Below are 15231 nucleotides of genomic sequence, written 5' to 3'. Positions count from 1 at the left end.
TCGCGAAACGCAAAGTACAAAATATTAAATTATACGAAAGGACGTTCAAAAATTCGGAACCGGGACATGAACCGAGCATCAACGCGCAAGTCATCGGACCTAAAATTACAAGTCAACTATGCACAAGAATATAATATAATATATAAATAATTATATAAATTATTTATATATTATATTTATAATTAAATAAAACGTCGACAAGCCAAGTTCCAAAACAAGTATGAGCTGGATTCAGTACCTCCGCACTCGCAAGCTATGAGGCAGAAAACCTCCGTACTCGCGGAGCCACCAGGATCAAAAATGTGCCTATAAAAGCTCGAGCTTTCTGCTGAATCCATACACCATCCCAATTCAATATCAATCTCTCTATTATAATATATATATATATATATATATATATATATATATACACATATATATACATATATATATATATATACATATATATATATATATACATATATATATATATATATATATATATATATATATATATATATATATATATATATAATAGTTGTAAGAACCTAATATTTATTATACGGAAGTGTAATTATGCTACATAAAGTGCAGGAAGCATTGCGTAATTAAACAAAGTTCAGATTCTGCCCAGACATGGGTGCGTGCCGCGCACTAGCCCAGTGACAGAATCCTGCTTTTTCTATTTTAAGTTTAATGAAGGGCTTTTTGGTCTTTTCACTTGAGGCCGGATCTCAGGCCTTATCAGCTGATTTGGATCCACTTTTGGATCATTTTCACATCCATTCATCACTCTCAAGTATCTTAGAGAGAGGGGGAGAATTCTAGTGAGAGAATTGGGGTTTTGGAGAGGAAGGAGCTTGAATTGATCAAAGTCTCGGGTTTTAAAGTTGTTCACCTCGTTCCTAACTACGTTTTGGTTGTTGTGGTAAGTTCTAACTCCGAATTTCATTGTTTGATTTGGTATTCAAAGTTAGGGTTTGAACTTAAATTGTTAAGAAACCCATTTAAACTCATGAAGTGGGTTTAGTTATACTAGTAATCGGGTTTATCATTGTTGTTGGTGGATTTTGGGTTGGTGAACAAATTGGTTATGTTTAGGACTTGTAATTGGGTTTAATCACTAGGTTTAGTGATTATGGAAGCATTGGAACCCTTTTTGTGTGTTTGAAAGACTAATTTTGGAATTGAGTCAAAATTAGGGTTTTTGGGTGATTTTGAGATTGATAAGTGTTTAACACTTAAGATTGGGTTCATTGGCATATTAGAACCATGTTCACTTGTGATTTGTGACTTTTGGTTAGTTTGGACGCGTTTTGTGTTTATGAGTGCAATTGGTCGAATTTGCACTAAGTGTCGAATTGTGTTGGTTGTAAATCCACTCTAAGTGTGTTGTTGTATTTGTGATGAATTGATTAGGGATTTTCCATTGACGTGTTGCGAATTACTTGGAAACATTCATCAAGGCGACAAGGTGAGTGTTAATATCCTATGTGCATATGTATGTGTAGGATGGGTGCGGGTCGGGTGAAGTGGTTCTCGGTTATAGAGCTCACTTCACATATAGGTGGATTTTGATGGACTTGCGTTTAGGTCCAATTGGCACGGTTGTGCGTTTTGGTTGACCACCTTTGGCGAGGTACACGTTTTGTGTGTACGTAATCACACGTGTTTGTGATGTGGAGTATATAACCCCAATGGCGAAGGGTTGATATTGTCGTGATGTGGATGACCCCGATGTGGTAGATTTTATAATCCCGTGACCGTGGGTTTTGAGTTGGAGAAGTGAATCTCGGGTAGTGTGGATTCATGATGACTCGAGTTGTTCGGTCATCTTGTTGATGAGGTAGTGAATCTTGGGTTGGTTGAATTCGCTAAGGCTCGGGTAGTTCGGCCAACCTCAGTTGTTGAATTGGTGAAGAAGTGAATATCGGGTTGTGCGAATTCACTAAGGCTCTGGTTGTTCGGCCAATCTTCATTGTGGTATTTGGTTCTCGGTATTGGGTTAAGGGGTTAACCTTGGACGTTTATATATATATATATATATATATATATATATATATATATATATATATATATATATATATATATATATATTCTTTTATTGTCGTGATGTAGCTAACCCTCCGGGTGTAGCTTCTTGGCGTTGTTCACATAGTCGTTGGTGAACTTACGTTTGTTGATGCATATTTAGCTTGTTGCTTAGTGATCATACGGTATGCTTAGTGTAGTTGCCTTATACATGGATGCTTCGGTATGCGGTATTTGTTTATTTATGTGGCGTGTCCATTTTATGCATATATATGTATGTAGTATATTTTCACTCACTAAGCGTTAGCTTACCCTCTCGTTGTTTACATTTTTATAGATTGCATGGATGTGGTGGCTCGGGTAAGCGTGGGACTAGTGGACTTGCGTAGTTGCTTAGAAGATCTTGCTTTTGGATTGATTAGGATTGGGTAGCGTATCCCCAATCGCCATGCTCGGTCTTTATTTTGTGTTAAAAATCATGTGGTTGAAAACTTGTATTTTGTACGAAAGTCGTAAAACGGCCGATGTGGGGCCGGTCTCGTAAAACTCATTTTATTATTGGAACGTGTTAGTTTTAACTAATATAAAATGTTGTGAAAAGCATTTGGTCTAAAAGTGTCGGGAAGCAAAAGATCTTTTTACGAAAATTGGAAAAAGTGGACAGCGGGCTGCCAGGCCCTGTGCGCGCCGCACACAGGTGTGGGTGCGCGACGTGCACCTCATCTGGTCAGCTCAGTTTTAATTTTTTTATGCTGCGTTTTTGGTTGGTTAATGGGTTGGGATGTTACAAGTGGTATCAGAGCATGGTCTAAGGGATTTAGGTGACTTGAGATAGGTGCCTAGACTTAGACCTTTATGTGTGCTTATTTGTTGCGTGACTTGTAGGTGAACGGGTTGGAATAGGTTGTAGTTAGTGCCTTGTTTGTAGGTGGACTAACGTTTATATTAGTAATGCGGATTTTACTAATATATTATTGTGTTGTGATAATAATTCTCGCGTGTGTTTATATCGCGTAGAATTTTATTTGTGTTTGTTTATATCATCGAGCGAGGCGGTCGTTGTACTAACGAGTTGATACGGCGTGTGTGCATAATAAGGAATTGCAAACCTTATTACGGGTGCAAATCGTGTCAAACAAGTGATGTACAACGGGTGTTGAGCAAGATGGGCGGTGTTGTGCGTGTGGTTTTATACGTTCGTGGACTAATCATTTTTCATTCTTTAGAATGGCGACGCGAAACTAGATCGAGACGAACGACGTGGAGTTTAACGCTAGAGTTGCGGCCGCCGTTGCAGAGCAAATGGGTGCGTTGGAAGAAAGAATGGATAGGAGGTATTCTGAATTTCAAGGTAGCGGGGAAATGGAGCGTTGTCTTAAGAGCTTCATGTGGACTAAAGCCCCAATGTATGACGGGAAACCGGATCCTTTGGAGAGCACAACTTGGATCTCGGATGTCGAAGGGTGTTTTCGTACTATTGAATGCCCTCCTGAGAAGAGGACAAGACTCGCTACTAGTTTGTTGCGGGGTAGGGCAAAGGATTGGTTGGATGGTAAGATTGATCTTGTTGGTGGTGAACCGTTTATGGCATTATCGTGGGATGAGTTTAAGAAGGAATTCTTCGAGGAGTTCCGGACTTCAGCCGATTTGTCGGAAATGCGAAATGAGTTGCGAAATTTGCAACAAGGGTCGATGGACTTGAATACTCTAAAGACGACCTTTATGTCGAAGGCACGTTTTTGCCTGGAGTATATTGGGAATGATCGGATGTTGATGGAAGATTTCTATCGGACGTTGAATGATGATTTGCAGGGCAAAATTAGCATTGGCCAAGTGAACTCGTTTGCGGAGTTATTTAACATGGCTAGGGGTTTCGAATCGCGTTCGCGATCGAAAGCTTGGGAGCTTTCAAGTAAAAGAAGGGTTGATTCGTATGGTGCTCCAAGTAAGAAAACTAAGGGCGCAGGTGCGAGTATGGGTAATGTGAAGAAAGGTTCGACGAGTTCTCGTGCGCCTAGATGTTTTAATTGTGGTGTTAGGGGCCACAAGTTGTGGGAATGCACAATGCCGAAGAGTGATGACAGAATGTGCTACTATTGTCATAAAGAGGGACATCGCAAACCGGATTGTCCCGAGTTGGCGGCGGCGAATGCCGCAAGGAGACGTTGAGGTACGTTTCATTTTAATAAATATGCCCTTTGAATATTTATTTATATGTCGATGCGTTCGGGTTTGTGGGTTGCATAGTGTTTTGCATGTTATTGTTATGGGTGACGTTCCTAATGGAAGTACCCTATGGCGACGTTTTGATTAATGGACGAAGGGCGTAATACTTGGTGCAACCAAGCATTCCTTAGTATTGAGAAATGTTCTACCAAGCCTTGGGAATGGGCTTTGGTGTTCGGATGTTAGAGCGTGTTCGCTCTCGTGTGGAAATTGATGAACCGTGAGGTTCGTCGAGTGGTTGGAACCTTTGAGATTGAGTGTTTTGGATCTTGATGTATGTTGGTAAAGGAGTCTACGTGACGCGACATTAGGTGCCTCTTTTATACCTACTAGCGTGGTGTTCGATTCCGACGGTGTTGCGGTTACATTGTGCTTAGGGTACCGGAGAGAAACCCTTAGGTACATGAGTGACTGGGTGAAATTTGACAACCTAAAGCAATTGGATGATTGCGAGAGTATGGGTTGTGTGAGCGTGGTACACTTTTCGTTCAAGTGTTTAAGGATTGGTTAAAATCCTTCGTATGCTCAAGGTTTGGAGCAAGATATGGTAAGGGGTTGTGTTAACCCAATTATTGGTAAAGTCTACCTTTGGTAGCATTGTACGGTTGTACGAGAGGCAGTTATGGAACGTAGTTCTCAGTGGGGGAGTTACACTCCCGCACGAGGAAGTTTTAGTGTGAGATTTCGGATAATGCTTTTGGTAGATCCGTAAGTTTGTGTTGGGACCTAGTTTTGGTCGATTTGTGGTAGAGTACAATTTCGGTTAAATTGTACTTATGATTTTGGATATAAATTATCACCGAGGTGATAATGTGGTAATCTCGTTAAGAGATAATGGGCGTGTTTGGCGAGCAAGGTGAAATCCCTCAGCTAAGGGATGTGCGTGGTAGATTCTCTTTTGGAGAATTATTGATTAGTACCTATGTTTGATATAGGTGGTTCTTGCTCGATTGTGGGGATGGTTAGTGGCATCCGTTAGGATCCACTATGGCGTAGCAGAGCGCGATGTTACGCTACTCATTGTTCGAGGCCAAAAGGGCGTTGATTGATGAAGCATGAACTTCGGGGTCCGCTGACTTCATCATGGTTGTTGATTGGTGGAGCATGACCTTCAGGGTCCGCTGACTTCATCATGGTTGTTGATTGGTGGAGCATGACCTTCAGGGTCCACTGATTTCATCCGGTATTGAGATTGGTGGAGCATGACCTTCGGGGTCCGCTGACTTCATCAAGAGAGTAGTGTTACTTCGGCACGGCATAACATTATCGGGAAATGCAAGTACCGGTGGGAAATGAGAGTACCATTCTTGAGTTGTGTTGTGGGACGTGAATATCGGGTTGTTCGTATTCACAATAATTCGGGTAGTATGATTGTCCCTATTGGTTGGACTCATAGTTTGAGGTAGTGAATGTCGGGTAGTTCGGATTCACTAAGGCTCGGGTTGTACGGCCATCCTCGGTTATACTATGTGGCGGAGGTAGTGAATATCGGTTTGCGCATATTCACGATGACTCGGGTTGTGCGGTCATTTCGTTGTGGGATATATGGATTGGGTTGGTGAATTTCAGGTTGTGCGAATTCACTAAGGTTCGGGTTGTTTCGACCATCCTCCATATGTGTTTTGTCTCGGGTTGTTTCGGCCATGTTGTGTTGTGTGATCTATCGGTTGTTTTATACGCCGATGGTGGGGTCGTGAGGACCATGTTGTGAGATCAGTGATGCGATAGCTGTGTTTCGCTCATAGGTTGTTACGAGTGTGACAATAGTCGATTTTGTACACCTTGGGTTTAGCGTTGCCATTGTCGTTTCGGGCGCTATCAGTTTTAGTCGTTGTTATGATGTTATGGTAGTTGCATATTGGTCATGTTGCGCACTACAAGGGATGTTTCGTGATTGGTGTTATCCTTAGGGTTTCGTTTGGTTCGGTCTTCATTGTTTCGGGTTGTTGACCTTAGGTTGAGACTTGGTTGCTTTTAGCATTGTACTCGGTAAGGGTACGCTAAGGGATTGATATCTCGATTCGAGATTGGTTGAGCTTTTCCCGATGTGAGGGATTGAGCATGGCTTTAGTGTTCGGATTGGTAGATTTGATAATTCGCGAGTGACGATTTTAGTTGTTAAGGCGATTCATTGGGAAGAGTTGCCTAGGAAAGTCGGTTTGGAACTTATGTTTGAGAACGGTGGAGTGTGGTCCGTTTGGTTAAGTGACAAGGATCACGAGGACGTGATCGATTCTAAGTGGGGGAGAGTTGTAAGACCCTAATATTTATTATACGGAAGTGTAATTATGCTACATAAAGTGCAGGAAGCATTGCGTAATTAAACAAAGCTCAGATTCTGCCCAGACATGGGTGCGCGCCGCGCATACCCATGGGTGCGCGCCGCGCACTAGCCCAGCGACAGAATCCTGCTTTTTCTATTTTAAGTTTAATGAAGGGCTTTTTGGTCTTTTCACTTGAGGCCAGATCTCAGGCCTTATCAGCTGATTTGGATCCACTTTTGGATCATTTTCACATCCATTCATCACTCTCAAGTATCTTAGAGAGAGAGGGAGAATTCTAGTAAGAGAATTGGGGTTTTGGAGAGGAAGGAGCTTGAATTGATCAAAGTCTCGGGTTTTAAAGTTGTTCACCTCGTTCCTAACTACATTTTGGTTGTTGTGGTAAGTTCTAACTCCGAATTTCATTGTTTGATTTGGTATTCAAAGTTAGGGTTTGAACTTAAATTGTTAAGAAACCCATTTAAACTCATGAAGTGGGTTTAGTGATACTAGTAATCGGGTTTATCATTGGTTATGTTTAGGACTTGTAATTGGGTTTAATCACCAGGTTTAGTGATTATGGAAGTATTGGAACCCTTTTTGTGTGTTTGAAAGACTAATTTTGGAATTGAGTCAAAAGTTAGGGTTTTTGGGTGATTTTGAGATTGATAAGTGTTTAGCACTTAAGATTGGGTTCATTGGCATATTAGAACCATGTTCACTTGTGATTTGTGATTTTTGGTTAGTTTGGACGCGTTTTGTGTTTATGAGTGCAATTGGTCGAATTTGCACTAAGTGTCGAATTGAGTTGGTTGTAAATCCACTCTAAGTGTGTTGTTGTATTTGTGATGAATTGATTAGGTATTTTCCATTGACGTGTTGCGGATTACTTGGAAACATTCATCAAGGCGACAAGGTGAGTGTTAATATCCTATGTGCATATGTATGTGTAGGATGGGTGCGGGTCGGGTGAAGTGGTTCTCGGTTATAGAGCTCACTTCACATATAGGTGAATTTTGATGGACTTGCGTTTAGGTCCAATTGGCACGGTTGTGCGTTTTGGTTGACCACCTTTGGCGAGGTACACGTTTTGTGTGTACGTAATCACACGTGTTTGTGATGTGGAGTATATAACCCCTTCGTGATGTGGATGACCCCGATGTGGTGGATTTTATAATCCTGTGACCGTGGGTTTTGAGTTGGAGAAGTGAATCTCGGGTAGTGCGGATTCATGATGACTCGAGTTGTTCGGTCATATTGTTGATGAGGTAGTGAATCTCGGGTTGTGCGAATTCGCTAAGGCTCGGGTAGTTCGGCCAACCTCGGTTGTTGAATTGGTGAAGAAGTGAATATCGGGTTGTGCGAATTCACTAAGGCTCTGGTTGTTCGGCCAATCTTCATTGTGGTATTTGGTTCTCGGTATTGGGTTAAGGGGTTAACCTTGGACGTTTATATATATATATATATATATATATATATATATATATATATATATATATATATATATATATATATATATATATATATATATATTGTTTTATTGTCGTGATGTAGCTAACCCTCCGGGTGTAGCTTCTTGGCGTTGTTCACATAGTCGTTGGTGAACTTATGTTTGTTGATGCATATTTAGCTTGTTGCTTAGTGATCGTACGGTATGCTTAGTGTAGTTGCCTTATACATGGATGCTTCGGTATGCGGTATTTGTTTATTTATGTGGCGTGTCCATTTTATGCATATATATGTATGTAGTATATTTTCACTCACTAAGCGTTAGCTTACCCTCTCGTTGTTTACATTTTTATAGATTGCATGGATGTGGTGGCTCGGGTAAGCGTGGGACTAGTGGACTTGCGTAGTTGCTTAGAAGATCTTGCTTTTGGATTGATTAGGATTGGGTAGCGTATCCCCAATCACCATGCTCGGTCTTTATTTTGTGTTAAAAATCATGTGGTTGAAAACTTGTATTTTGTACGAAAGTCGTAAAACGGCCGATGTGGGGCCGGTCTCGTAAAACTTATTTTATTATTGGAACGTGTTAGTTTTAACTAATATAAAATGTTGTGAAAAGCATTTGGTCTAAAAGTGTCGGGAAGCAAGAGATCTTTTTACGAAAATTGGAAAAAGTGGACAGCGGACTACCAGGCCCTGTGCGCGCCGCGCACAGGTGTGGGTGCGCGCCGCGCACCTCATCTGGTCAGCTCAGTTTTAATTTTTTTTTTATGCTGCGTTTTTGGTTGGTTAACGGGTTGGGATGTTACAATAGTTTAGTTTTATATTAGTTTAGTTTAGTTAATGTAACAGTTAATTACGGGTTTTAAAGTCGGAGTTCTGTCCGTGTAACACTACGCGATCAATAATCACTATAAGCTAAATTCTCCTTTTTAAATTAATATCTCGTATTTAAGTTATTATTATGCTTATTTGAGCCAAAGTAATCGTGATGTTGGGCTAAATATTAAGACGGGGTTATTGGGCTTTGGACCATAATTGCGGTTTGGACAAAAGAACGACACTTGTGGAAATGGGACTATGGGTTATTAATGGACTTTATATTTGATTAATATAGAGATTTACAAATTGATGTAGTTATATATAACCACATACGCTTGATCGGGTACGGTAGGCGTGATATTTATAAATACAAATAATTGTTCATTTGATCGGAAATGGGGGATGGATTAATAGTCAATGGACTCATTAAAACAGGGGTGGATTACGTACAAGGGTAATTGGTGTAATTGTTAATAAAGTATTAAAACCTTGGATTACACGCAGTCGATAACCTGGTGTAATCATTAAACAAAGTATTAAGACCTTATTACGGTTTAAATCCCCAGTTAGTTGGAATATTTGACTTCGGGTATATGGTTAATTTGGCGAAGACCGTCGCACTTTATAATTATGACCGATGGACTATTATGGACAAAACCAGATGGACTTATCGAATAATCCAGGACAAAGGACAATTAACCCATGGTAATAAATAAAAATCAAAACGTCAAACATCATGAGTATGGAAGTTTAATTAAGCATAATATATTTTATTTCATATTTCCTCGTACTTTTATTTACTGTCCTTTTATTTATTGTCATTTATTTTACGCACTTTAATTATCGTCATTTATATTTACGCTTAAAACTTAAAATCGACAAACCAGTCATTAAACGGTAAACTCCCTTTTATATTATTGTAATATATATTATATATATTGTGTACGAATATAGTTATATAAAAATATAGTGTAAAATAAGTCGTCTACCTGTGGAACGAACCGGACTTACTAAAAACTATACTACTCTAGTGTACCTATAGTGTTATAGCAAGGTTTAGGTATATCTCATCTGTAAATAAAATAATTAAAACTTGTGTAACTTATATTATATTTCGTCGTATTTCGTATTAAAAATAATAATATTTCGTACACACCTCGCATAACATCAAGTTTTTGGCGCCGCTGCCGGGGACTCGGCGAAACGCTATATTTTTAATTTATATTTTTATAAATATATTTATATATAATTTTTAGAAAAACAATATAAAAGTTAAAAAAAAAACTGAACCTGCTGAACCAGTTTGAGCCTGCACAGTTAACTTCGCACTCGCGGAGCTTTTCTGGCACCAGCAGACCGCACTCGTGGAGTCGTCTGACAGGTCAACCCTAGCTGCATTAATTACAAATTTAGGTTAAATTTTTATTTATTATTTAATTTTTAGGGTTTAATTAAATTATTGTTATTTAATTTTTATTTTTATTTAATTTTCTAGTTTTAATATATAATTAGTAATATTAAGTTTTAATATTATTATTAAATTTATAGATTAATATTTTTATATAATAATAATATAAAAATAATATTTTTTATAAAATTTGTATTTTTATCATTTTAGTTATAATTTGTATTTTTATCGTTTATTTCATAATATTTGTCGTTCGTAATATATAGTTTTAAGTTATAGTTTTTGCCGTAGTTAATTTTATATTTCTATACTTTTAAGTTTTACCGTAAAATCACTTAAGTGCTTTTTCTTTAAATTTAGAATTTAGGTGCTTTAGAATTTTGCGACGCCGTTTTTCACTTTAGTTTTTAATAGATTTTAGTGCCAATTTAAGTAATTGCCGTTTTCCGAATAAAATTGCATTTACCTTTAGACCTTTAGGTGCAACTTTTTAGATTTAGTTTTTAGACTTTTAAGTTTCGACGTTTTTCTTTCTTATTTTTATTTTTCAACGTTTTTCGACGCTCTTTTTCTTTTTCGTTTCTACGCGCTAGTTTTTAGGACATAGAATTTTTAAAATCTTTAAATTTCGACGAAAAAATTTGTAAGCAATTAAATTAATAGACGCCAATTTTCTGGTTCGTAGTAATAGTTGGATTTGTTAGTGGCGAGTTGTGGACTTCCGATTTAAAGGGTCCTGGCTACCTGCTGCATCTATTGGCTATTCGAAACGTGGGCAAAATCAGAAAAGTCTATTAATTTGATAACTTATATAATTTTTAGTTTTATAACTAATAGAATAATTAGTAAATGCACCACATTGTAGCTAAAATTTGGTAAAAAGCGTATTATGGAAAATCTCGAAAATATCTTAAAAACTCTTTATGACAAATCAATCACATCAATACCCTCAAACGAGTGTTGATGACAATTCGTTCGATCAATCTTGGATCACGAATGAAGAAACAATAACTGGTTGTGACATCTGTGGAGATTATCACTCAACATGGGAATGTTATTATTACGTTCCTATGGAAAATTATGCACCCATGGAACCTGAATGGAACGATTACGAAGAATACAATTCAAATTGAGATTATTCCCAAGAATATATCTAAACTCAACAACCAGATGACGAGGAAAATTATGTGTCTGAAAATCTTTTAGATTATATGAAAATCAAACTCGAAGAACTTGATGCTCAAAATGAACAAATGAGCGAGTTTGTAAATAGGCAAGCTGAAACTCTATCAGACTACACACCTGTTGATCTGAGGAGTATTGTGCAAGAAAATCTCATATCATCGAATTTTGATGAATTCGAGAGCTCCGAAATCACCAATTATCCTGATGATACTTTTTATTCAGTTTTACCAATTTCACAATATATCGACACATTAGCCTCAACCGAGGAAATCATCGATCCATCAATGGATGAAGAAGAAGTAAGGGTGACAGATTGGTACTCTTGGGAAAACGATAACGTTGAAAATTTTACCCCCGATACCAAAGTGGTTGGACCGATAAAGACCGTTAATGAAGAAGAATTTGCTTCGATCCCAAAATTCACCATTCCACAACCTTCTAACCCAATATTCTCAATAGACAAGTCATCTACCGAAGATGAACTACGAGCTGTAATAGATATTGACACATCAAATTTCACCCAATTGGGTAATAGAGGTGAAAACTTTGATCCTGAGAATGAACGGAAGGAAATGTTAAGAATTGTCCACCCTAAAGAAATATGTATGTCGGTGTATAACGATCCATTTGACCAAGAACCAGAAAAGAGACATATCCATTTACTGAAAGCTACACTTAAAAAAGAATTAATTAGTGACGATCGGGTGGGTCTAAACTTTAAACCCATTGATATATTATACACCACCCGAGATGTAAATAACTGCCTCACTATTTTAATTCGTGGAACTTATTCTACCGACTTCACATGTCGTCAGCTAAGTGTGGGGAAGTCTAACCCCATTTAACGTTAAATTAGGGGTCCAGGTTAGTGCATAACTCGTTAATAAAAATGCATGATAAATTAGGGTAAAATACGCATTTTCAAAAATTAGCAAACAGTTCAGAAAAGCAACCATTTTTGAAGAAAAACATGTGTGATAAAACAACAAAAGGAATGAACGATGAGGCGCTATCTATCATTCGACGAGCCTAGCAATTACAAACTGGGTATTTTTAATCACTTTTCTACATTAATTACCCTCATGAATTTATAATTATAGTCTGATTTCATGCAAATGAGGGCATTGCATGATCTTAAGTGTGGGGAAGGGTTATAAATTCTCTCGGGTTTGCACTTGGTTTATTTGCCAAATTTTATGAAAATTTGAAATTTTTTTAACTAAATGAATTCAAAATCATGTTTATACATATTTATGAATAATGAAAACTAGGTGTTAATACCGAAATTATCATTACCTCGGAAAGGATATAAATTGAGAAACAACCTAAAATGCTTGAATTCATTTAAAATGGAAAAGAGGAGAATAAAAAGGCAAAGAAAGAAATAAATAAAAGCCAAGTGTGGGGAGAATATACCAAGTTATTCAATTAAAAACTATCTATCACATGTTTCTGTAAAGTTATTGCAGGTGCTTTTGTTTTGGACTAAATTAACTGTTTTACCCGGTAAATTGTAATAAAGATGAAAGAAAGATGGATCTACACGATGAATCAATTCCATCATTAAAAGGAAGTAAAGTCTTCCGATAAAGACACGTGCTTCTTGATTTAGGTCAGGAAGTTGTGGTCCAGATCAGTTGTAGAGTCTACGAAAAACCTTGAAAAGTTTTCTCGAAAATCAGCTGGAAATCCACGGACCTTAGTATCAAACAGGGTTGCCATATGGTCAGACTTATCCTAACCATGAGAGGATCTGTCTCGTAAAATGGGGAGGGCGCCGTGCAAATTATCTTGATAAGACTAATGAATCAGACCCCTAGAAAGGATAATCTCCTTAAAGATTAAAAATCAGCTTTTGAGCCTGATATTACTCAATCCTTGAGATTGACCTTAAAGATTGAGAATTACAAACTCATGGAATTCGATGATATCTAAACTCAAGCTTGAACGAGAAAATAATTTGATCTAAAATTAAAACCGATTTGTTTTCTGAAAACCTATTTTCAATGCGTTCATTACCATTGAACGTAAAATCCTGAGAATTCATCAGAATTCATTAGGTCACCTGAACCAAATCGGGTGTCAACCGTAAGAACGGTGGTTGCATAGCATGGTCGGAGACAGGACCTTGTGCCAGACCGAAAAAATCATAGGGTGATCTTTACTATTGCTCCTACAAAGGATAGTAATTGCATCCGGCACATTTTAGACCATGAACAAATGCATGTCATTAGACATTACCTTAACAGTTTCTTGTTCATCGCTTTCCTTTACAACCGGATGGTAGTTTGCCGAAAGGTAATATACGGAACAAGTAAACTGGATGTGTGCTTTTCAATACAGGGATAGCAGTGGATTACATGAACCTAAATGTTTTAGCCAAAATATTGATCCACAAAAATATTTTGCAACACCGATGGTGGGTCAAATCAGAAAACTTATCTAGGGTAAAATCTAGAATGAATTTTCAAAAGATCAAATGTTTTCATAAAGATCCAATTTCCTTAAAGGATCTAAATTTTCATAGTCACGTGGGACTGTAAACCACATCGTTACTATCATTGTTTATACTGCCGTATCAAAATCACTGATATATAAAGTGTGAGAATAAAAAAGTGATTCGAGTGAAGTGCGATTTAATTTCAAGTTCTGTATTGCTTGAGGACAAGCAACGTTCAAGTGTGGGGATATTTGATAGTGCTCCAAATGAACATATATTTAGTAGCAATATCCTTCCAATATGTAAAGTTTTTAGTTGCAATTGTTCTATTTTCAAGTAATATTCGTTTAAATAAATAAGTGCGAAGACAAAAGGTGAAAACGAAGATTTGAAGACGCAAACGTCCAAAAAGCTCAAATGTACAAGATACAATTCAAGTGGTTCAATTTATTGATGAGAAACGTCTAAAATTGACAAGAGTACAAGTCGCGAAACGCAAAGTACAAGATATTAAATTATACGAAAGGATGTTCGAAAATCCGGAACCGGGACATGAACCGAGCATCAACACGCAAGTCATCGGACCTAAAATTACAAGTCAACTATGCACAAAAATATAATATAATATATAAGTGTGAGCTGGATTCAATACCTCCGCACTCGCAGAGCCGCCAGGATCAAAAATGTGCTTATAAAAGCTCGAGCTTTCTGCTGAATCCATACACCATCCCAATTCAATATCAATCTCTCTATTATAATATATATATATATATATATATATATATATATATATATATATATATATATATATATATATATATATATATATATATATATATATATATATAAAATATAGTTTAGTTTTATATTAGTTTAGTTTAGTTAATGTAACGGTTAATTACGGGTTTTAAAGTCGGAGTTCTGTCCGTGTAACACTACGCGATCAATAATCACGGTAAGCTAAATTCTCCTCTTTAAATTAATGTCTCGTATTTAAGTTATTATTATACTTATTTGAGCCGAAGTAATCGTGATGTTGGGCTAAATATTAAGACGGGGTTATTGGGCTTTGGACCATAATTGGGGTTTGGACAAAAGAACGACACTTGTGGAAATGGGACTATGGGTTATTAATGGACTTTATATTTGATTAATATAGAGATTTACAAATTGATGTAGTTATATATAACCACATACGCTTGATCGGGTACGGTAGGCGGGATATTTATAAATACAAATAATTGTTCATTTGATCGGAAATGGGGGATGGATTAATAGTCAATGGACTCATTAAAACAGGGGTGGATTACGTACAAGGGTAATTGGTGTAATTGTTAATAAAGTATTAAAACCTTGGATTACACGCAGTCGATAACCTGGTGTAATCATTAAACAAAGTATTAAGACCTTATTACGGTTTAAATCCCCAA

The sequence above is a fragment of the Rutidosis leptorrhynchoides genome, chromosome 7 (assembly GCF_046630445.1).
Source record: "Rutidosis leptorrhynchoides isolate AG116_Rl617_1_P2 chromosome 7, CSIRO_AGI_Rlap_v1, whole genome shotgun sequence".
Taxonomy (NCBI): Eukaryota; Viridiplantae; Streptophyta; class Magnoliopsida; order Asterales; family Asteraceae; genus Rutidosis; species Rutidosis leptorrhynchoides.
The sequence above is the reverse complement of the archived record's forward strand: the minus strand, read 5'-3'. Positions refer to the sequence as shown.